Raw genomic sequence first — 24,355 nt, 5'->3', positions numbered from 1 at the left:
TGAGTGAAGATTTTGTAGCAGACCGGCCCAGATGCTGTCTTGACCGGCACTTCCTACTTCGGGGTGCGGGCACCATTGAAGGTTTAGGATCGAGGTTTCTTGTTGGTTTTCGGTCCTGTTGGTTGGCACAGCACAGCTGACTGAACGTTTAGCACGGAGCGGGCTTTCGAGACTGATATTATTCACAATAAAGGTTTTTGGATTGGATCGCCTAAGTGTGAATGTCGTACACCTTAAAATTGTATTCCTTATAAGGGCATCTCGTGCTATTCAACTGTGATTAGCGATCTATTGGTAGACAATTACCGTACCTGTCAACCCCTTATCAGTGCCCCATCCTTATTACAGACCAATTCAGACCTTATTGGTCACCCCATGCCCTTATAATGTTCAAAGTTCATCCAACAAAGTCACTATTCACTACACTATACACTACACTTCTATACCATACCTGTCAACCTCTTATCAGTGCCCTACCTTATTACAGCCCAATTCAGACCTGTATTGATCACCCCGTGCTCCTTGTAAATCTCAACGTCCATCCTACAAAGTCACTATACACTACACTACTATAAACTACACGAAACACTACACTACTATACACTTCACTATAGACTACACTTATATACCAAACCTGTCAACCCCTTATCAGTGCCCTACCTTATTACAGCCCAATTCAGACCTGTATTGATCACCCCGTGCTCCTTATAAATCTCAACGTTCATCCTACAAAGTCACATCACAAGGGAGAAACACAAATGGACACATTTTTGCTGTCCGTCTTGAAACGGCTGTGCGCCGTATGGACCTAAAAAAATCGATTTCCCCGCACAAAAATACGGATATAACGCGTACGGGTTGACAGGCACGTCTTACACCTTACAAATGCATTCATTGTAAAGGCATCACGTGCCAATCAACTGTGATTAAAAAATCAATTGTTATATAGTTACAATACCCCCCCCATTCTCTTTCGTTTTTTCGGTAAAGTAACGTAGGTAGAAAATTCATAGATCACGAAGTTTCGATCGCAATACAAGCAATCGTCATCAGGTGTGACAACTCATAATCAACGTTTTTGGGTTTAGATCGTGTTATTTATAAATGTGTCGTAACCCTCCACCACCCGACACGGCCAATCAGTAAAAAAGTGTCACATTGACAAAAGACAAATAGTTCACTGCTTTAGCCCACTGGTGTGTTGAAGCGTGAAACCACGACATTTACAATTTGAGTTGTACGACGTTTCGCTGGTAATTGCATCCAGCATCATCGGGCAATTCGCCAGAATGGTGAGGCTCTGCTGTCTCCCGTTCTTATATAGAGCAGCAGCAGGGTGACGTCATCATTAACTCATTAACTCATCAGGTGCAAAGATTTGAGGGGGGAGTTATTGTAATTATATACTAGATTAGTAATCAGGCTATTGTTACGATGCGAGTTGTAGATTAGTAATCATTTGGAATGTGTTTTATTGTGATCATGCTACATTAGTAATCAGTTAGTGTTTGTTTCCCTTATAAGGAATTGTAATGTGTCTCATTTAATGATACGCTTCCAGGCCGCACTAAGCCTGTAGCTGTCTGAGCGATTAAAGTTATTTCTGTTTCTCTCAATTTCAATCGATTCTCTAATTAGTCTTTGCCAGTAGTAACTAGTTTTACACAACACTTCAACGTTGTCAAAATCAATTGAGTGTCCCTGTTGGCATACATGTTCTGCCACTGCCGACAGTTGTGTTTGTGATAGTTTAATATTTCTCTGGTGTTCTTTTAGTCTTACACTAACGTTACGCCCTGTCTGTCCAATATAGCATCTGCCACATACACAATTAATCCGATATACACCTTCTGTTGATAATTTAGGTAATTCGTCTTTAGTGCACGTTACTAGTTGTTGAATTTTGTGTACTGTACCAAATCTTACTGTAATGTTTTGCTTTTGCAAAACACGGGCTAATTTGTCAGTTACTCCTGAGATAAATGGTATTTTTATTGTTTTAATAATCTGATCGCTTTCAGCAGTGTTGCTTTGCGATCGTGATTTGGCATTTAGTGCTCTGTTAATTTGAGCATTATTATAGCCATTCTGTCTTAGTGCTTCTTTAACATGTTTAATCTCTCTCACTAGACTTTCACCATCTGACACTGTTTTAGCCCGATGTATGAGCGTCTTGATAAGAAAGGATTTCTGAGCTGGGTGATGATGCGAATCTGCATTCAGATAGGCATCAGTGTGCGTTTGCTTTCTGTAAACGCTGTGTGTTATTTTACCATTTAGGCCATGCCCAAGTAAAATATCCAGGAACGGGAGTGTGTTATTCACCTCCATTTCCATGGTGAACTGAATGGCCGGGTTTTGTGCATTGAGATGATTTAGAAAATCGTTAAGTGTATCTTTACCATGTGGCCAGACAACCAAAGTGTCATCCACATATCTAAACCAAAAGGATGGTTTTAATGTGCTCGAGGCAAGTGCTCTGGTTTCAAAGTTTTCCATGTACAAATTTGCTATAGCAGGAGATAAAGGAGAGCCCATTGCTGCTCCCTCCCTTTGTTTAAAGAATTCGCCTCTCCATAAGAAGTAAGTGTTATTTAAACAATGGTCTGCGAGTTTCGGAATATCTTTTGGTAAATCTGTATTCTTTACCAGTGTATCAAGTAATGTAAGCGACTCGCTCACTGGAACCTTAGTGAATAGCGAAATCACATCAAAACTCACCAAAATATCATTAGGGTTAAGTTTAATATCTTTGATCATATTCACAAGATGTTCTGAATTTCTTATGAATGATGGTGTCCTACCGATGTAAGGCTGTATTTGTTTAGTTACATATTTTGCTAATTTATATGTGGCAGAGCCAATTGTACTGACTATGGGTCGTAAAGGGATGCCGATTTTATGGATCTTTGGTAGCCCATACAGTCTAGGTGGTTTTGAAGCCCTTGGCTTAATTAGGAATTGCTCATTTTTTGGGATTAATGAATTTGCAATGATTGCAGTAGTCTTAAGTTCCAAAGTATTAGTTGGATCTCGTTTAATTTTAATGTAGGTACTTTCCTCTAATAAATCTTTAATTTTATTATCATAATCGGCTCGTGACATCACTACTGTAGGTGTGACAACCACATGAAGAAAAAACGTCCATACATCTTCTTGGTTCTTTCGGTATTTTTATTATTTTATTATTTCCCTTCTACGTGACTTTCAAGTCACGTAGAAGGGAAATAATAAAATAATAAAATTTTAATGTTAAATATTTTATTATTTTATTATTTCCCTTCTACGTGATGACTTTACCGAAAGAACCAAGAAGATGAATCCCTGCAGTCACGAAAGCTTTAAATCGAAACTTCCATACACTACACCTGATTGGCTCACAGCGATGACGTCACCGTGCTTACCTTAAAGACCGGAAGCAGAGGGGCGGATCGCGTCACAATTATTGGCAAATCGTCGCTCGACGCCTCGTCGCGAGTTGTAAATGTTGCGGATTTACTCTCCAGCGAAACAACAACAACAACGACGACGACCGGTCCGGGTTTGAAGTGGTCACCAATTTGTCCGTGTGCTGTTTACGTGACAAACTTTACCGACTGACAGGGGATGGGCGGGTGGGGGAGGTCTCGGTGCCGGATGAAACGAATTGCGGGGCCTGTAGCATATATGGTAGAGGTCGCAACCGGGTACCCGATACCCGTACCCTACCCGATACCCGGCAACCCATACCCAGCCGGGTACGGGTACGGGTAGGCTGTGAGTCACTGGTGAGTCACCGTTTGTCACTCATTTCGGGTAGGGTACGGGTAGGGTACAGGTACCCATTTGCGACCCTGCTGCGGCCGGGTACAGGTAAGGAATCAAAACCCGTTTGCGACCTCTGATATGTGGTCATTAAAGGGCCCTAAATAAAAAAACATAAATATTAAAAGACATACATTTTTAACTTGCATAGTAAAGTAATTGTTTTTTTACATTTGCTATACAACCAGATAATACGACAAATCGCTCACCTTAAACACCCAGTTGTCCATAAAATCTGAAGGCAGTGTAGTACTATATTATTAGAGCACGTGCAGAATGACTGAACCGGAATTGATAGCTTGAAAGAGTTTAGCGCGGGGCCCTTGAAAGTGCGGGGCCCGTAGCATTTGTAGCAGAGGTCGCAATCGGTTACCCGATACCCGTACCCTACCCGATACCCGCTACCCGTACCCAGCCGAGTACGGGTACCCGTTTGCGACCCTGGTGCGGCCGGGTACGGGTACGGGTAAGGAATCAAAACCCGTTTGCGATCTCTGATTTGTAGCAACTTCTGCTGCTAGGATCATCCGCCACTGGTGGGTGTGGGGGTCCATGGACCCACTCCGTTGGTTTGAGTAGTTCAGCGAGGTTGAGGATGGTTTTCCTTATCCCGCGAGGCCGCTCGATGGCTCTGGTGGGGCGAGGTGGGCCAGAGGAACTGGGCAGGCGCCACCCGCGTGGAACAGCGGACATCACACGAACACACAAAGATAAAGATCCCCCGTGTAAACTCTAACAGGCTGTTAGTAGCGAGAAGCAGCGTCACCTATGAAGGCTACCGGCACTGTGGCCAGCGCCACGCCCGGGCGCCTTTGTCTCTCCCCAGTGGCGATGTTTAACCACACCGCTACACCAGCCACTCATTTGAGGCTGAGTCGACCTAGGGGAGGCACGGGACAGGTTCAGATAATCGTCACCGGTGTTGGCCTTGAGCGGGAATCGAAATCGTGTCGCCGGGTTCGTAGCGCAGCGTAGCGCTAACCGCTACACTACCGCTTCCCATATTTGGTCGACACATAAACAAAGAGACACACACAGACATAGACACACACACAAAGAGACACACACACACAGACAAAGACACATAGACAGAAGTAGAGACACAGAGACACAGACAAGACAGAGAGACACACACATAGACAAAGACACACGCACAGACAGACACACACACCGACAAAGAGACACAGACAGAGACACACAGAGACACACACACAACGACACACAGGCAAAGACACACAGGCACAGACACACAGGCACAGACAAAGAGACACACAGACAGACAGAGACAGACACACACAGATACACACACAGACAGAGACACAGACAGAGACAAAGAGAGACAAAGAGAGACACAGAGACACACAGAGACACACACACAGACAAAGAGAAACACACACAGACACAGAAACACACACAGACACAGAAACACACACACAGACAAAGACACACAGACACACACAGACACAGACAAAGAGACACAGACACACACAGACACACAGACAAAGATCCCCCGTATAGCCTTAACAGACTGTGGGGGCAAGTGCTGTTAGCGAGCACCTATGAAGGCCGGAACGGTACACGAGGGGGTGGGTGGCCAGCACCACGCCTGACCGCCTTTGTCTCCCCAGTGGCGATGTTTTCTCACCGCAACAGGTACTCATTTCAGGCTGAGTCGACCTAGGGGAGGCCCAGGACCGGTTCAGATAATCGTCACTGGTGTTGGCCGTGAGCGGGAATCGAACCCGGATCGCCAGGTTCATAGCGCAGCGCGCTAACCGCTACACCACACACACAGACACACAGACATAAGACACACACAGACAGAGACACACACAGACACGCACAGACACACAGACACACACACAGGCACACACAGACACAGACACACACAGACACACAGACACAGACACACAGACACACACAGACACACACACAGACACACACAAACACAGACACACACAGAGACACACAGACATAAGACACACACAGACAGAGACACACACACAGATACAGAAACACACACATAGACTCACACACAGACAAAGACACACAGACACACACACACATAGACACACACAGACACAGAGACACACACACTGAGAGACACACACAGACACACACAGAGAGACACACAGACACACACACAGACACACACACAGAGAGACACACACAGACACACACACAGACACACAGACACAGTGACACACAGACACAGACACGCACAGACACAAAGACACACACAGACACACACACAGAGGCACACAGACACACACACAGTGACACACACACAGACACACTGACACACACACAGACACACTGACACACAGACACACTGACACACAGACACACACACACACAGACACACACACACGTGCAACAACAACAAAAAACCCTCTGCGCTCCTCCCAGAACTGGAACCTGCTTCTCCTCTTCGTCACCGGCGATCCGTGACCATCGCCGTTGGGTCCCCGTTGGACGTTCACGTGGGGGAGCGGTGGTGCAGCGGTTAGCGCTGCGCTACGAACCCGGCGACCCGAGTTCGATTCCCGCTCGCGGCCAACACCACCGGTGACGATTCTCTGAACCGGTCCTAGGCCTCCCCTGGGTCTATTCGGCCTCAAATGAGTAGCTGGTGTAGTAGCGGTGTGTAGTAGTGAATATCGCCACTGGGGGAGAGACAAAGGCGGCCGGGCGTGGTGCTGGCCACCCACCCCCTCTGTGTGTGCCACAGTGCCGGTAGCCTTCATAGGTGCTGCTCGCTAACAGCACTTGCCCCAGCAGTCTGTTAGAAGCTACACGGGGGGCCTTTGTTTGTGTCTACCTTCATAGGTGCTGCTAATCGCTAACAGCACTTGCCCCAACAGTCTGTCAGAGGCTACACGGGGGACCTTTATCTGTTCTAGATTTGAAGCTTTCGTGACTGCAAAGATTCATACTCTTAAGTTTTTTCGGTAAAGTCACGTAGGTAAAACGTAAAATTAAAATTAATAAAAGTAATAATAGAAATAAAATAAAAAGTCACGTTATTTTATTTATATTATTATTTTTATTAATTTAAATTTTATTTTTTACCTACGTGACTTTACCGAAAAAACCTAAGAGTATGAAACCTTTATCTGTGTCTACCTTCATAGGCGCTGCTACTCGCTACGAACAGCACTTGCACCAACAGTCTGTCAGAGGCTACACGGGGGACCTTTGTCTGTGTCTACCTTCATAGGCGCTGCTACTCGCTAACAGCACTTGCCCCTACAGTCTGTTATAGGCTGCACAGGGGACCTTTATCTGTGTCTACCTTCATAGGTGCTACTCGCTACTAACAGCACTTGCCCCTACCGCCCTGTTAGAGACTACACGGGGGACCTTTGTCTGTGTCTACCTTCATAGGTGCTGCTACTCGCTAACAGCACTTGCCCCTACAGTCTGTTATAGGCTGCACAGGGGACCTTTATCTGTGTCTACCTTCATAGGCGCTGCTACTCGCTAACAGCACTTGCCCCTACAGTCTGTTATAGGCTGCACAGGGGACCTTTATCTGTGTCTACCTTCATAGGTGCTGCTCGCTACTAACAGCACTTGCCCCAACAGTCTGTCAGAGGCTACACGGGTGACCTTTGCCTGTGTCTACCTTCATAGGTGCTGCTACTCGCTAACAGCACTTGCCCCTACCGCCCTGTTAGAGGCTACACGGGGGACCTTTATCTGTGTCTACCTTCATAGGTGCTGCTCGCTACTAACAGCACTTGCCCCAACAGTCTGTCAGAGGCTACACGGGGGACCTTTGTCTGTGTCTACCTTCATAGGTGCTGCTACTCGCTACTAACAGCACTTGCCCCATCAGTCTGTTTGAGGCTACACGGGGTGGGGGTGGGGGGCGATGTTTTGTTCTGTAGTTTTGTTGTTCTGTAGTTTTATCTTGGACGGAAGCTTCCTCGAGGGACAGAGATTGGGGAAGTTTCCAGAGCGAGACGACAAAAGCGAGGCCTCGATTCGAGATGACTCGAAGGGCAACAACGCGTTTCAGGTGAAAAACACCTGGCGACGTGGAATAGAGAAGTTACACACAGCGCCTCCTGTTGACGGTGGTGGTGATGGTGATAGTGGTGGTGATGGTGGTGGTGATGGTGGTGACGGTAGTGATGGTGGTGATGGTGGTGGTGATGGTGGTGGTGATGGTGGTGACGGTGGTGATGGCGGTGATGATGGTGGTGGTGATGGCGGTGGTGGTGATGATGGTGGTGATGGTGGGGATGGTGATGGTGGTGGTACTGGTGGTGATGATGATGGTGGTGGTGATGATGGTGGTGATGGTGGTGATGATGGTGGTGATGATGGTGGTGGTGATTATGGTAGTGATGGTGGTGATGGTGGTGATGATGGTGGTGGTGATGATGGTGGTGATAATGACTGTGCTACTGGTGATGATGATGGTGGTGATGATGGTGATGATGGTGGTGGTGATGATGGTGGTAGTGATGGTGGTGATGGTGGTGATGGTGGTGGTGGTGATGATGGTGGTAGTGATGTTGGTGATGGTGGTGCTGATACTGCTGCTGATACTGCTGCCTACCCATTATCAGTGCCCTATCTTATTACAGACCAATTAAAACCATATTGATCACCCCGTGCCCTGTATACATCTCAACGTTCATCCTACAAAGTCCCATCACAAGGGAGAAACACAACACAAATAGACACTCATCATGTTTGTTGCCTGTATCGAAACGGCTGTGTGCTATATGGACCTGCAAAACTCAATTTCCCTGTACAATAATTTCCCTGCACAGGACCACGGGCGAAGCCGTACGGGTTTGACAGCTTCGTAATAATGGTGCGAGTGAAGGACGCTGCTGCTACCACTGGGCAGTTGGAGGCAGTCGCCCTCCAGCAACAACAACGGAGGGCAGAGGAGCTCCGCTCACAACAACGAGCGGAGCGCCGGGCAGATAAAACGCAGCGAGTTGGCACAGTAGGGGTACAGATGGTGGTGCATTTACCGCTAATCTCAGTCGGCCTATGGCACCTGCTGGGTCTGTCCCGTGACCTCCTCCTGCACCTAGCCTGGCACAGTAGGGGGTACAGCTGGTGGTGGTGCATCTACAGGTCATCTCAATCAGCCAACCCACGGCACCTGCTGGGTCTGTCCCGTCACCTGCACCTAGCCTGGCACAGTAGGGGGTACAGCTGGTGGTGCATCTACAAGTCATCTCAGTCGACCCATGGCACCTGCGGGGTCTGTCCCGTGACCTCCTCCTGCACCTAGCCTGGCACAGTAGGGAGTACAGCTGGTGGTGCATCTGCCGGTCATCTCAGTCAGACAACCCACGGCACCCGCAGGGTCTGTCCCGTGACCTCCTGCCAGCAACGAGCCTTCGAACACTTCACGTGGTAGCCTCACCGTGCACCCAGCCTGGCACGGGCGCCGTGGTGACGTCACGGCCACTTAGTGGCGAATGGCGGTTGTTGTGTTTTTGTGGTGGTGGTGCAGGTGCAGGTGATAGGAGGCTGCTGTCACGTGGTCGTCCCTGCAGGGTTCCATCGCGTCAAGTAGAAATGTTGCGTCGTGAAGCCCTCCACCACCCGACACAGCCACGTGAAGACGAAGCGCCGATTGGTTAACTAGTCCAGCACTAACCAGTAGTGACAGGGGTAGTGGTAGGGGTCGTGGTAGGGGTAGGGGTAGTGGTAGGGGTAGTAATAGGGGTAGTGACACGGGTAGTGATAGGGTAGTGGTAGGGGTAGTGGTAGGGGTCGTGGTAGGGGTAGTAATAGGGGTAGGGACAGGGGTAGTGGTAGGGGTAGTAATAGGGGTAGCGACAGGGGTAGTGATAGGGGTAGTGACAGGGGTAGTGATAGGCGTAGTGGTAGGGGTAGTAATAGGGGTAGTGATAGGATTTGTGGTAGTGATAGGAGTTTGGGTAGTGATAGGGGTAGTGATTGGGGTAATGACAGGGGTAGTGGTAAGTGTAGTGGTAAGGGTCGTGGTAGTGGTAGTGATAGGGGTAGCCGGAGGGATAGGCAGTAGCAGTATCAGCAGCAGCATCAGCAGCAGTATCAGCAGCAGCATCAGCAGCATCAGCATCATCAGCAGCAGCATCAGCAGGAAGATGATGATGCTGTGCTAGGCGGGAACAGGTGGGGGGTGATGTTGCTGCAGCTGTTTGGGGAAATACGCGGAAATCTGTCGTCGATGTCCCGTGCAGCTCGGCACGACTGCGAGTGACACACTCACTCAGAGGAATACGCAACAATTATTCACTTCAAGATGACGATGGCGAGAGAGAGAGAGACGCAAACTCCAAAATATACAGCAGCAGGCGTCACGACCAACAGCACTTGCCCCTGCAGTCTGTTAGAGGCTACATGGGGGGCCTTTGTCTGTGTCTACCTTAATAGGCGCTCGCTAACAGCCCCTTGCCCCTGCAGTCTGTTAGAGGCTACACGGTGGACTTTTGCCTGTGTCTACCTTAATAGGTGCTCGCTAACAGCACTTGCCCCTGCAGTCTGTTAGAGGCTACACGGGGGACCTTTGTATGTGTCTACAATAATAGGTGCTCGCTAACAGCCCCTTGCCCCTGCAGTCTGTTAGAGGCTACACGGGGGACCTTTGTCTGTGTCTACCTTCATAGGTGCTGCTACTCGCTACTAACAGCACTTGCACCTGCAGTCTGTTAGAGGCTACACAGGGGACCTTTGTCTGTGTTTACCTAAATAGGCGCTCGCTAACAGCACTTGCCCGTGCAGTTTGCTAGAGGCTACACGGGGGACCTTTGCCTGTGTCTACCTTAATAGGTGCTCGCTAACAGCCCCTGCACTCTGTTAGAGGGGGCGCCCAGAATCCCCGCAGCGATCTCAGAACTCACCGCAAATTGAGTCTCGAATGGCAACATTTGACCCTCTCGTGTGCGATCTCGTTGAAGTTGTCACACGCGCACGCAGCAGGCAACGTGATCTCTCAGCACTTTTACCACGGTTACATTTGCCGCAATTCGAGATGGGGATTTGCGAAATTGCTTTAGCTCGTCTCAATCACGAATGCGGTTTGAATAGCTCACGACAATAATTTTTTTCTCGAGTTAAAATTAAACAATCAACACTATGAGACCTCCTTTACCAGTGGCAAAATATAGTAGGTTTTTACCCTTTAAACTGGTACAAAAACTGACACCTTTATACAAGGCATCATGTTTGCAATAACCGCAACACAAGCAGTAAAAAGTGTTTGCATTTTGACTGCTTGTGTTGTGGTTATTGCAAACATGATGCCTTGTATAAAGGTGTCAGTTTTTGTACCAGTTGAAAGGGTAAAAACCTATCACTATATTTTGCCACTGGTAAAGGAGATGTCTCATAGTGTAAATGTTTACCCCGAGCTCTCAATACTCTGATAGTGCGCTGTCTTTGAGTTGTACGCCTTTTGGCGTCATCTGGTCCAACACCATGTGAGACTAGGCTCTAAGAAAAGCTGTCTCGGGTGTGGACCAATCAACCTCAAGGACAGTGCATATCATTATCATCATCAGATTTTACACTATGGGAACCTCATTTGCCAGTAAAAATATGATAATTGGTTCTTTACCCTTCTATCTGGCAACAAAACTGACACCTTTTTACAAGGAGTCATGTTTGCATAGACCGCAATACCTGCAGTCATAATACAAACAAAAGAACATAACTCTGACTCCTTGTAAAAAGGTGTCAGTTTTGTTGCCAGATAGAAGGGTAAAGAACCAATTATCATCATCAGAGTTGTTTCTTTTTGTTTGCATTTTGACTGCTTGTGTTGTAGTTATTGCAAACATGATGCCTTGTATAAAGGTGTCAGTTTTTGTACCAGTTTAAAGGGTAAAAACCTACTACTATTAAACGATTAACTTCATTTTTCCGAACTTTCGTTATTGCTCACGGGCCGTGTTGTTGTGATCGCGTGGCCCGCATTGCCTCGTCACCTGCGGCAGATATCAATCACGTATCAGGTTACATCTTACCCAGCCACCCGGGGAGTCGGTGGTGGTGGTCGTGGTGATGGAGGTTGTGGTGGTGGTGATGATGGAGTTGGCTGTGGTGGTGGTCGTGTTTGTGGTGGTGATGGAGGTTGTGGTGGCGGCGGTGATGGGTTGGCTGTGGTGGTGGTGGTGGTGGTGGTGGTGGTGGTGGTGGAAATTGTGGTGGAGTTGGCTGTGGTGGTGGTGGTTGTGGGGATGGTGGTGGAGTTGGCTGTGGTGGTTGTGGTGGTGGTCGTGTTTCTGGTGGTGGAGGTTGTGGTGGTGGTTGTGGTGGTGGTGGAGTTGGCTGTGGTGGTTGTGGTGGTGGTGGTCGTGGCGGTGATGGAGGTTGTGGTGGTGGCGGTGATGGGTTGGCTGTGGTGGTGGTGGTTGTGGGGATGGTGGTGGTGGTGGTGGTGGTAACAGTAGTGGGGGTGGTGGTTGTGGGAATGGTGGAGGTGGTGGTGGTGGAAGTGGAAGTCGCAGTGGTTGTGGAGGTGACGGTGATGGTGGTGGCGGTGGTGGTGGTCGTGAAGATTGTGGTGGTTGTGGTGGAGGTGGTGGTGGTGGTGGTGGTGGTAACAGTAGTGGGGGTGGTGGAGCTGGTGGCGGTGGTAGCAGTGGTGGGGTTGTTGGTGGTGGTGGTAATGGTGGAAGTGGCAGTGGTTGTGGAGGTGACGGTGATGGTGGTGGCGGTGGTGGTCGTGAAGGTTGTGGTGGTTGTGGTGGTGGTGGAGGTGGTAGTAGTGGTGGTGATGGTGGTGGTGGTGGTCGTGAAGGTTGTGGTGGTGATGGTTGTGGTGGTGGTGATGGTTGTGGCGGTGATGGTGGTTGCCGCGGTCGTGGTGACTCCGGCCACTGCACCCAGTTGCCTGTAGGAGTCAGCAGCAGTAGCAGCGAGGGTTGGTGTACCACACGCGGATGGGTGTGTGGAACTTCCTTGCTCACCGCGGGTGAGAGTCAACGAGGAGTGGCACCTGCTGCCTCTGCCACAGCCTTGTGGTGCTATCCACCACAAGGCTGTACAATTATAATAAATATTGGGGGGGACACACATCCCCCCCTAATATTCAAATATACTCAAAATGTCCCCCCCCTCCTCCACAATATATCGCTATAAAATAGATTTCTGTTGATGTGATTGTGGTTATGGTTGTACTTTACTCATCCCTAATCTCTGCCGTTACATGCAATGAAACGAGAAAAGGTAAATAAAAGTAAAAACAGAGCAATGTAATACAATACACTATTAAACATTATTGTAAAAAAACAAATAAAAAGTCCATCCCATGTGTCAGTGAATGTTTTCATATTTTAGGCAGGAAATTATTGAGAATTGTATTATTTTATTATGTTTAATTTTTTATTTTGTTTTATTTTTATTATTGTATTATCTCCCTTCTACGTGACTTTACCGAAAGAACCAAGAAGAGGAAATTAGTTTTCAATTTTAGATTTTTTTCTGGGGTGGGGGGGGGACCCCTGAAAGATTTGGTCCCCCCAAATGTTGACCCCATGGCTCCGGCCTTGATCCACCAACCCCCGAACGGGTTGTCACGTGGGCACCACCAATTGAGCACTCACACACACAAAGACGAAGAATCTCCGCCGTGTAGCACTGACGGTCTGTTGGGGCAAGTGCTGTTAGTAGCGAGTAGCAGCAGCAGTGCCTATGAAGGCTACCGGCACTGTGGCACCACGAGGGAGTGGGTGGCCAGCACCGCGCCCGGCCGCCTTTGTCTCTCCCCCAGTGGCGATATTCACTACTACACACCGCTACACCAGTACTCATTTGAGGCTGAGTCGACCTCGGGGAGGCACGGGAGGGGTTTAGATAATCGTCACTGGTGTTGGCCGTGAGCGGGAATCGAACTCGGGTCGCCGATTTTGTAGCGCAGCGTAGCGCTAACCACTACACCCACCGCTCTCCATATTTTATCGACACACACACAGACAAAGAGACACACACAGACAAAGGGACACACACATACACAGAGACACACACACAGACAAAGAGACACACACAGACACAGAGACACGCACACAGACAAAGAGACACACACAGACAAAGAGACACACACAGAGACACACACACAGACAAAGAGACACACACAGACAAAGAGACACAGAGACACACACACAGACAAAGAGACACACACAGACAAAGAGACACACACAGAGACACACACACAGACAAAGAGACACACACAGACAAAGAGACACAGAGACACACACACAGACACAGAGACACACACAGACAAAGAGACACACACAGAGACACACACAGAGACAGAGACACAAACACAGACAAAGAGACACACACAGACAAGGAGACACACACAGACAAAGACACACACATACACGAAGAGACATACACAGACACAAAGAGACACAGACATAAAGAGACACACACAGACACAGAGACACACACGGTAGACCAACTCACACACTTATTGGGCAACCCGTGCCCTGTATACATCTCAAAGTTCATCCTACAAAGTCACAAGGCAGAAACACAAACAGACACTCATTATTTTGATTGTTGTGCCCTATTGAAACGGTTGTGTGCCGTCTGGACCTGAAAACTCCATTTCCCTGTACAACAATACGGGGTAAACCTTTATTGGCTAACGGCTATGCTATCATCATCATCATCATCGGCGGGTGTATTATTTTGACAAGTGAGCTATTTTTGGCCTGGGTAAAACTCCACGTGATAGATATTTTCGAGATTTAATAAAAAACACTTCCGAATGTGCGGCCATTTTTGCCAAGCCACGTGACACAAACGTCAGGTTGTGTTTATGAAGTGCCTGAAAATATTGATTTGGATCTTTCGTGACTGCAGGAGTCCATATTCTTTGTCTCTTTCGGTAAAGTCACGGAGTTAGAAAAAAAAATCACGACGTTTCGATTGCAACACAAGCAATCATCATCAGGTGGGGAAACCACCTACATAACCTCTTGCCACGGTAGCTCTCTCAGCCACTTCAGCAATGTTTTATTGCCGTGGTTTTCCCACCTGACGATGATTGCTTGTGTTGCAATCGAAACGTCGTGATTTATCTTCTTGGTTCTTTCAGTAAAGTCACGTAGAAGGGAAATAATAAAATAAAATAAAAATTTTACTTTATTAAATACAATTCTCACGACGTTTCGGCCACAACGCAAGCAGCCGTCCTCAGGTGAAGAACAGGGCTGTCTTCTTAAAATACAATTCTCACGACGCTTCGGCCACAACGCAAGCAGCCGTCCTCAGGTGAAAACAACCCTGTTTTTCAAAAAAAGAAAGTTTTATTTTTATTCTTTTATTATTTCCCTTCTACATGACTTTAGAGATAGAACCAAAGAATATGGACTCCTGCAGTCACGAAAGCTTCAAATCAACATTTTCAGGCAGGTCATGGACACAACCTGATGTTTGTGTCACGTGGTTTGGCAAAAATGGCCGCACATTCGGAAGTGATTTTTATTGAATCTCGAAAATATCTATCACGTGGGGGTTTTACCCCGGCCAAAAATAGCTCACTTGTCAAAATAATACACCCGCGGATGATGATGATGATAGCATAGCCGTCAACCCATGAAGGTTTACCCCGTATTGTTTTACAGGGAAATGGAGTTTTCAGGTCCAGACGGCACACAGCCGTTTCAATAGGGCACAACAATCATAATAATGAGTGTCTTTGTTTGTGATTTTTATTGAATCTCGAAAATATATATCAGGTGGGGTTTATCCCCGGCCAAAAATAGCTCACTTGTCAAAATAATACACCCGCCGATGATGATGATGATAGTTTATTTCTAACTACGTGACTTTACCGAAATAACCAAATAGTATGTCTGTATATGTCATAGAAATCAAAGGTTATTATTCTTCTTCTTGGTTCTTTCGGTAAAGTCACGTAGAATGGAAATAATAAAATAATACAAATAAAACATAATAAAATAATATAATAATGTAATTATTATTTCAGGGCGTAAATTATGCAATAGCATAATCGGAGGAATGATTATGAATACCACTTAAGCATCGGATTCTACAATCTGCAGGTTGTGTCAATGAAGTGCCTATATATTTGATTGAAATCAATGCAATTTATGGGCAAATTATGCAATAATACAATCGGAGGTATTTTAAAGGATTTTTTTGTTATTTTTACCAGGCAACGCCCCACTGATTTTCGTGTTCAGAAGCAACCCCTCCTGGCTATCACCCTACGATATCAGCTCAACGAAGTTGGCTGCGGTCATCATCATAATCGCGTGGAAATGTCTAGCAGCAGTCAAATCCTCTCTGAACGCGTGGTGATGTCGGTTCTAAATGTGTACGGGGGAAAACCGGAGGATCCGGAGAAAAATCCACGCGACCACGGGGCGAGAGAGAGACGCAGACTCCAAATATACAGCAGCAGCAGGCATCGTCAGGGTCACGATCGAACCCACGACCTCCTGTACACCAGGCGAGATAGTTAACATCTCATAGCCACCGTGATGATGATGAGAGAGAGAGAGACGCAGACTCTAAATATACAACAGCAGCAGGCATCCTCAAGGTCTGCATCGAACCCACGACATCCTGTACACCAGGCGAGGTAGTTAACATCTCCTAGCCATCGTGATGATGTTGAGAGAGAGAGAGAGAGACGCAGACTCCAAATACACAGCAGCAGGCATCGTCAGGGTCGGGATCGAACCTACAACCTCCTGTACACCAGGCGAGGTAGTTAACATCTCATAGCCACAGTGGTGATGATGATGAGAGAGAGACGCAAACTCCAAATATACAGCAGGTGTTAGGGTCAGAATTGAAACCACGACCTCCTATGCACCAGGCGAGGTAGTCAACATCTACCTAGCTACGTCAGTGGGAAAAGATTTTTAAAAATCCCCCACGTCCTCATGTTGTGAGTTTGTAATCATCGCGTTTTGACAGCCGCCGCTGATCTTTAACACTCACCACGTGCACAGGCACGCGTGGACATGATTAGCACGGTTCACTAAGTTCAGTGCGAAAGTATTTCCACAGACACACACTACTATACACTACACTACTATACACTACACTACTATACACTACTATACACTACCCTACTATACACTACTATACACTACCCTACTATACACTACTATACACTACACTACTATACACTACACTACTATACACTACTATACACTACCCTACTATACACTACACTACTATACACTACACTACTATACACTACTATACACTACACTACTATACACTACTATACACTACACTACTATACACTACACTACAATACACTACACTACTATACACTACACTACTATACACTACACTACTATACACTACTATACACTACCCTACTATACACTACTATACACTACACTACTATACACTACACTACTATACACTACACTACTATACACTACTATACACTACCCTACTATACACTACTATACACTACACTACTATACACTACACTACTATACACTACTATACACTACACTACTATACACTACTATACACTACACTACTATACACTACACTACAATACACTACACTACTATACACTACACTACTATACACTACTATACATTACACTACTATACACTACACTACAATACACTATACTAGATCAATACATGATCACTACACCAGATCAATACCTGATCACTACACTACATCAATACCTGATCACTACACCAGATCAATACCTGATCACTACACTACATCAATACCTGATCACTACACCAGATCAATACCTGATCACTACACTACGTCAATACCTGATCACTAGGCCAGATCAATAGTTGATTACTACATTAGACCAATAGTTGATCACTACACGACATCAATACCTGATCACTACACCAGATCAATACCTGATCACTACACCAGATCAATACCTGATCACTACGCTACGTCAATACCTGATCACTACACAAGATCAATAGTTGATTACTACATTAGATCAATAGCTGATCACTACACGACATCAATACCTGATCACTACACCAGATCAATACCTGATCACTACACTACATCAATACCTGATCACTACACCAGATCAATACCTGATCACTACACCAGATCAATACCTGATCACTACACGACATCAATACCTTATCACTACACCAGATCAATACCTGATCACTACACTAAATCAATACCTGATCACTACACCAGATCAATACCTGATCACTACACCAGATCAATACCTGATCACTACACTACATCAATACCTGATCACTACACCAGATCAATAGCTGATCACTACACGACATCAATACCTGATCACTACACCAGATCAATACCTGATCACTACACCAGATCAATACCTGATCACTACACTACATCAATACCTGATCACTACACCAGATCAATAGCTGATCACTACACATCCATTTGGATGTAAAGCTTTCGTGACTGCAGGGATCTTCTTGGTTCTTTCGGTAAAGTCACGTAGAAGGGAAATAATAAAATAATAAAAATAAAACATAATAAAATACAATTCTCACGACGTTTCGGCCACAACGCAAGCAGCCGTCCGTTATTATGTTTAAAAAACATATTTTTCTTGTGGCAAGTTGACTTCTATAAACAAAAGGAAGGAGCAGCAATGGGCTCTCCTTTGTCTCCTGTGATAGCGAATTTGTACTTGGAAGATTTTGAAATACAAGCAATAGCTTCAAGCACACAAACACCCTCTGCTTGGTTTAGATATGTGGATGACACATTGGTGGTCTGGCCTCACGGCAAAGATACACCTAACGATTTTCTAAATCATCTCAAATCGCAAAACCCATCCACCCAGTTCACCATGGAAGTGGAAGCTGACAGAATTGTCCCATTGATGGATATTCTGCTTGGGGCGGTCGAAATGGTAAAATAACACGCAGCGCTTACCGACAGAAAACGCACACTGACGCCTATTTGAATGCAGTCAGCGCACACAGAAATCCTCTCTCATCAAGGCGCTCATTCATGGGGCTAAGAAAGTGTCAGATGGTGAGAGTCTGAGAAGTGAAATTAAACATCTTAATGAAGAAGCGCTGCAATTGAACGGTTACAATTATCTTCTTGGTTCTTTCGGTAAAGTCACGTAGAAGGGAAATAATAAAATAATAATAAAACATAATAAAATAATTCTCACGACGTTTCGGCCACAACGCAAGCAGCCGTCCTCAGGTGTTCTTCACCTGACTTTACCGAAAAAACCTAAGAATATGAATCCTTGCAGTCACGAAAGCTTCAAATCTAGAATCTTTCGGTAAAGTCACGTAGAAGGGAAACAATAAAACAAATATTTATATAAAATATATTTTTATAATATTTTTTATAATAAGTAACTTTGCGCGTGTATCCTCGAAAATCAACGCACTTGCACGGTGCAATAACAACACTTCTCGGAAATCGTCGCTTTCGAGCGAACGCGGCAACGTTGCCAGACGCGAGAAGAGGGGAACGTCTCGCGCCTGTCCGTTCGTGCCACCTCCACCCCCAACCACCGACTCTCGGTCGACGTTTCGCGTCGACCGAGGGAGAACAAGACGTCTGCTGAGTCGTGAGCCCCATGCCCCGCGACTCTGGGTCATCCGCTCACTCGACCACTCGCTCGCTCGCTCGCTCACCCACTCACCCACTCGCTCACCCACTCACTCACCCACTCGCTCACTCACCCACTCACTCACCCAGCCGCTCACCTGCCCACTCGCATGCTCACCTACCGACTCGCCCGCTCACTCGCCCGCTCACTCGCTCACCCACTCACCCAACCGCTCACCCACCCGCCCACTCACTCACTCACTCACCCACTCGCCCGCTCACTCACCCACTCGCCCGCTCACTCACCCACTCGCCCGCTCACTCACCCACTCACTCACCCACTCGCCCGCTCACTCACCCACTCACTCACCCAACCGCTCACCTGCCCACTCGCATGCTCACCTACCCACTTGCCCGCTCACTCGCCCACTCGCTCACCCACTCACCCAACCGCTCACCCGCCCACCCACCCGCCCACTCACTCACCCACTCGCCCGCTCACTCACCCAACCGCTCACCCACTCACCCACTCGCCCGCTCACTCACCCACTCACTCACTCACCCGCTCAATCGCCCACTCGCTCACCCACTCACTCACCCACTCACCAAACCGCTCACCCACTCACCCAACCGCTCACCCGCCCGCTTATCCACCCACTCGCTCATTTACTGCGTTGCGCGTGTCACTGCTTCCACGAGTTAACCATTTGCCCCCCCCCACCCCCCCCCCCTGTACTTTGACCATCGCTGTGTCTTGGAACAGCTCCATTTGTAACGGCACCAAGTCGTGGTTACATCATCGTCGTCATCGTCATCATCAGCAGGAGCAACGGGGAACCCGGTCACCCACCCTGTTCACGTTCCACCCCCTCCATCACTCCCCACGGGGATTCCGTGGGGGAGTGGGATTCCTCGTCGCTGCTGTGCAGGACAGATGGGGGTCAATGGTGACCTCGACTCGTGGCGGTGGAGGGGGGTAATGTGAAGGTGGGGGCAGCGAGGGGCAGCATTAGAAAGACGAGCAGTTGTTCATCGACTCCACTCACTCGTTCACTCATTCACTCGCTCATTCTCTCGCTCGTTCACTTACTCATTCACTCACCCATCCTCTCACTCATCCACTCACCCATGCACTCACCCATCCATTCACTCACCCACTCACTCATTCACTCACCCATCCACTCACCCACTCACTCACCCAGCCGCTCACCTGCCCACTCGCATGCTCACCTACCGACTCGCCCGCTCACTCGCCCGCTCACTCGCTCACCCACTCACTCACCCACTCGCTCACCCACCCACTCACCTAGCCACTTGCCCGCTCACTCGCCCACTCGCTCACCCACTCACCCAACCGCTCACCCACCCGCCCACTCACTCACTCACTCACCCACTCGCCCGCTCACTCACCCACTCGCCCGCTCACTCACCCACTCGCCCGCTCACTCACCCACTCACTCACCCACTCGCCCGCTCACTCACCCACTCGCTCACCCACCCACTCACCTAGCCACTTGCCCGCTCACTCGCCCACTCGCTCACCCACTCACCCAACCGCTCACCCACCCGCCCACTCACTCACTCACTCACCCACTCGCCCGCTCACTCACCCACTCGCCCGCTCACTCACCCACTCGCCCGCTCACTCACCCACTCACTCACCCACTCGCCCGCTCACTCACCCACTCACTCACCCAACCGCTCACCTGCCCACTCGCATGCACACCTACCCACTTGCCCGCTCACTCGCCCACTCGCTCACCCACTCACCCAACCGCTCACCCGCCCACCCACCCGCCCACTCACTCACCCACTCGCCCGCTCACTCACCCAACCGCTCACCCACTCACCCACTCGCCCGCTCACTCACCCACTCACTCACTCACCCGCTCAATCGCCCACTCGCTCACCCACTCACTCACCCACTCACCAAACCGCTCACCCACTCACCCAACCGCTCACCCGCCCGCTTATCCACCCACTCGCTCATTTACTGCGTTGCGCGTGTCACTGCTTCCACGCGTTAACCATTTGCCCCTCCCCACCCCCCCCCCTGTACTTTGACCATCGCTGTGTCTTGGAACAGCTCCATTTGTAACGGCACCAAGTCGTGGTTACATCATCGTCGTCATCGTCATCATCAGCAGGAGCAACGGGGAACCCGGTCACCCACCCTGTTCACGTTCCACCCCCTCCATCACTCCCCACGGGGATTCCGTGGGGGAGTGGGATTCCTCGTCGCTGCTGTGCAGGACAGATGGGGGTCAATGGTGACCTCGACTCGTGGCGGTGGAGGGGGGTAATGTGAAGGTGGGGGCAGCGAGGGGCAGCATTAGAAAGACGAGCAGTTGTTCATCGACTCCACTCACTCGTTCACTCATTCACTCGCTCATTCTCTCGCTCGTTCACTTACTCATTCACTCACCCATCCTCTCACTCATCCACTCACCCATGCACTCACCCATCCATTCACTCACCCACTCACTCATTCACTCACCCATCCACTCACTCACTCACTCACCCATCCACTTACTCACTCACTCATTCACTCACCCATCCACTCACTCACCCATCCACTCACTCATCCACTCACTCATTCACCCATTCACTCACCCACTCACCCATCCACTCACTCACTCACTCACCCATCCGCTCACTCACTCACCCATCCTCTCACTCATCCACTCACCCATTCACTCACCCATCCACTCACTCACCCACTCACTCATTCACTCACCCATCCACTCACTCACCCACTCACTCACTCATTCACCCACTCATTCACTCACCCATCCGCTCACTCACTCACCCATCCACTCACTCAATCACTCACCCGCCCACATACTGGCTTTACTAATAAACCCCAATGATCCGATCGAAATCCCTCATATCGATCGGATCAGTGGGGGGGGCACGTGCCACCCCACCCCACACCCCCCACTGGCTCCGCGAGTGATCGCCACCACCACCGCCACCACCACCACCGCCCCATATCGAGGAGCTATCGTGGTCTCGTCCCCCAAAACCACACGTTGTTAATGAGCCGTAGCAAATCAACAGCTCGCGGTTGTGAAACCGCAACTCGGGGCTTGGCGGTGAGAAGTGAAACTGCGGCGTGGCGAGTCGGGGATTCGAAACCAGTGGAGGAGGGGGAAGAGGAGGAGTGGGGGGGGGTGATTGTAATCGCAGCTCTGATGGCATGAAGTCCTGCACACGACTAAAATTCGCTTTATTTTACGAGGTGTTTAAGGTTCCCAGTGCGGAGATATTTGCCGTAGATATGAAGACCCATATCGACACGGAGACCCGTAGAGACGCATAGAGACCCATAGATATTCATAAAGAGCCATAGAGATTCATAGTGACTGATAGAGATCCATAGACATCCATAGTGACCCACAGCGACCCACAGAGATCCATAGTGACCTATAGAGACCCATAGAGACCCATAGAGACAGATAGATACCCACAGAGACCCATATAGATCTATAAGTTTCCTAAACTATGTTTAATTTAATAAGTGTAAGGCCCTACTGAGCTGTGTCGCTATTTTTCAAAAGCGACCTGGGCATCACAAATGATATCAACTCAGCCAAGTGTCTGATACCATCATAATCACGTGGATATTTATAGCGGTGAGTGAATGGGTTAAGGATTGAATGGATGAGTGAATGAGTGAGTGGGTGAGAGTGAATGAGTAAGCGGATGAGTGCGTGAATGAATGAATGAGTGAGTGATTGAGTGAGTCGGTAAGTGAGCGAATAAGTGAGTGGGCGAGTCAGTTAATGAGTGGCTCGGTGAGTATGTATGTGGATGGGTGAGTGAATGAGTGGATGGGTGAGTGAGTAGTTTGGTGAGTGAATGGGTAAGTGTATGAGCTAGTGAATAGGGGGGTGGAGGAAGTGGAGCGTGAGCAGGGGGGGGGGGTGACCGGGTTCCCTGTTGCTGCTGCTGCTGATGATGACGACGATGATGTAACCACTACTTCGTGCCGTCACGAATGGAGCTGTTCCAAGACACAGCGATGGTCAAAGTACAGGAGGGGCAAATGGTTAACGCGTGGATGCATTCACACGTGCAGCACAGTAAATGTTGCGAGTGAGCGGGTGAGTGGGTGGATGAGTGAGTGGATGAGTGAGTGGGTGTTTTAATTGGTGAGTGAACGAGTGAGTGAGTGAGAGAGTGAGTGGGTGATTGATTGGATGAGTGAATGATTGGGTGGGTGATTGACTGGGTGAGTGAGTGAATGAGTGAGTGAGTGAATGGGTGAGTGAATGAGTGGATGGGTGATACAATGGATGATTAAATGGGTGAGTGCATGAGTGAATGGGTGAGCGAGTGAATGGGTGATTGAAGGAGTGAGTGGGTGATTTAATGAGTGAGTGGGTGATTGACTGGGTGAGTGAGTGAATGAATGAGTGAATGGGTGAGTGAATGAGTGGATGGGTGATAAAATGGGTGATTGAATGGGTGAGTGAATGAGTGAGTGAATGAGTGAGTGCATAACTGAATGTGTGAGCGAGTGAATGAGTGAGTGGGTGATTGACTGGGTGAGTGAGTGAATGAGTGAGTGAATGGGTGATTGAAAGAGTGAGTGGGTGATATAATGGGTGAGTGGATAGGTGAGTGAACGTTCGCCGTTACTGCGACTGATGATGTAACCACAACAGAATGAGTCGTTACCACAGACAGCGTCAAGCAAAAACTATCTCAGGGAATTATAAGAGAATGTTACACTTGTTTAGCCAGGAAAGCCTCACTGAGTCAAAAGGTTTTTGTAGGGTCCTGCCAAGTGTTTGCAGTAGGGGGCGATGTTGCTACACCTAATCGGACATCGGACGGACGGACGATATAATCTATTGTAGGCTGGTTCACTTCGTTCCTACCAGTAAAAAATATATATAGACCAAGGCCGTAGTCACGGAGTCAATATTGGGGGGACCAAATCTTCCAGGGTGTCTGCCCCCCCCCCCCCCCCCAGAAAAAAAGTTAAATTTTAAAACTAATTTCCTGCCATTTCCTGCCTAAAATATTT

General features: G+C 48.3%; 1 protein-coding gene across 1 annotated transcript in view; it reads left to right on the top strand.

The window, feature by feature from the left end:
* Positions 1-24,355, top strand: part of LOC144737762 (uncharacterized) — a 164,006-nt gene that overhangs the window by 34,101 nt on the left and 105,550 nt on the right. The gene's annotated exons all lie outside the window — the stretch shown is intronic.

Source organism: Lampetra planeri, chromosome 73, assembly GCF_965212315.1.
Source record: "Lampetra planeri chromosome 73, kcLamPlan1.2.h2, whole genome shotgun sequence".
Lineage (NCBI taxonomy): Eukaryota > Metazoa > Chordata > Hyperoartia > Petromyzontiformes > Petromyzontidae > Lampetra > Lampetra planeri.
Note: the sequence above shows the minus strand (reverse complement) of the source record. Positions and strands in the feature narration are given on the sequence as shown.